We start from the raw sequence: 1771 nt of genomic DNA, 5'->3' as shown, positions 1-1771 counted from the left end.
GGATGGGCATTTTTGTTAATCCCATGTCTTGGCTATTGTGACTGCAATAATCATAAAAGTGCAGATATCTCTTTGAAATCTGATTTCAATTTCTTTGTGTGTATACCTCGAAATGGGAGTGATAGATCATATGGTTGTTCTTTTCTTTTTTTCTTTTTTTTTTTCTTTCTCTGGACTGGGACATTTGCAGCTTTCTCCATCACTGACTGGTCTGTGGGCTCTCTGCACTGCTGTATTGCCAAGATGTCTCTTTATAACAAGCTGACTCTGGACAAGCTAGACGTGAAGGGCAAGCAGGTCATCATGAAGTGGACTTCAATGTTCCTATGAAGAACAATTAGATAACAAATAATCAAATAATCAAGGCTGCCATCCCAAGTATAAAATTATGCTTGGCCAATGGAGCCAAGTCAGTTGTTCTTATGAGTCACCTGGGTCAGCCTGATGGTGTCCCCATACCTGACAAATACTATTTGGGGCCAGTTGCTGTAGATCTCAAATATCTGCTGGGTAAGGATGTTTTGTTCCTGAAGCATTGTGTGGGGCCTGAAGTGGAGAAAGCTTGTGCTGCCTTAGCTTCTGGGTCTGTCATCCTGTTGGAGAACCTTCGTTTTCATGTGGAAGAAGAAGGGAAGGGAAAAGATACTTCTGGGTACAAGGTTAAAGCAGAGCCAGCTAAAGTAGAAGCCTTCTGAGCTTCACTTTTCAAGCTAGGGGATGTCTATGTCAATGATGCTTTTGGCACTGCTCACAGAGCTCACAGCTCTATTGTTGGAGTCAATCTGCCTCAGAAAACTGAAGTTTTTTTTATGAAGGAGCTGAAGGCATTGGAAAGCCCAGAGAGACCTCTTTCTGGCCATCTTGGGTGAAGCTAAAGTTGCACAGAAGATCCAGCTGATTAATAATATGCTGGACAAAGACAATGAGATGATTATCGGTGGTGGAATGGCTTTTACCTTCCTTAAGGTGCTCAACAACATGGAGATTGGCACTTCTCTTTTTGATGAAGAGGGAGCTAATCTTGTTAAAGACCTGATGTCCAAAGCTGAGAAGAATGATGTGAAGATTACCTTGCCAGTTGACTTTGTCATTGCTGACAAGTTTGATGAGAATGCCAAGACTGTCCAAGCCACTGTGGCTTCTGGCATACTTGTTGGCTGGATGGGCTTCCACTTTGGTCCTGAGAGCAGCAAGAAGTACGCTGAGGCTATCACTAGGGCTAAGCAGATTGTGTGGAATGGACCTGTGGGCATATTTGGATGGGAACCTTTCGCCCAAGGAACCAACACTCTCATGGACAAGGTGGTGAAAGCCACTTCCAGGGACTGCATCACCATCATAGGTGGTGGAGATACTGCCACTTGCTGTGCCAAATGGAACACAGAGGATAAAGTCAGCCATGTGAACACTGAGTCTGGTGCCAGTTTAGAGTTCCTGGAAGGTAAAGTCCTTCCTGGGGTGGATGCTCTCAGAAATGTTTAATACTTTTCCTGCCTTTTGGTTCCTGTGCACATCCCCTTAGTGAACTTAGTGCTTCCCACATCTCTATTTGATATTAGCTAAAATCTTCCCCCATGTCAAGACTCAGCTAATGGCCAAGAGATGCAGCCCAGAAACATTTACACAGTTGCACAGCATCTCAGCTCAACTTTATTGCACCCTGGACTCGCTTCCATTCTTCAGGATCCCATTTGAATTTCTTAGTGACTAAACCATCATGCATTCTACAGTGCATATATTTATGTTTTGTCTGTTTAAAAAAGTAAGCTGT

The 1771-nt window shown here is 43.6% G+C and overlaps 1 pseudogene across 1 annotated transcript; it reads left to right on the top strand.

Annotated features, from left to right (window-relative positions):
- The first annotated feature begins 243 nt into the window (after positions 1–243).
- LOC311614512 (phosphoglycerate kinase 1-like) lies at positions 244–1482 on the top strand (annotated as a pseudogene). Its single transcript has one exon. The product of its transcript is annotated as a phosphoglycerate kinase 1-like (transcript).
- The last annotated feature ends 289 nt before the right edge of the window (positions 1483–1771 follow it).

This window comes from Pipistrellus hanaki (genome assembly GCF_964339955.1).
Source record: "Pipistrellus hanaki genome assembly, chromosome: X".
Classification (NCBI taxonomy): Eukaryota; Metazoa; Chordata; class Mammalia; order Chiroptera; family Vespertilionidae; genus Pipistrellus; species Pipistrellus hanaki.
This window is presented reverse-complemented; position numbering and strand designations above follow the sequence as displayed.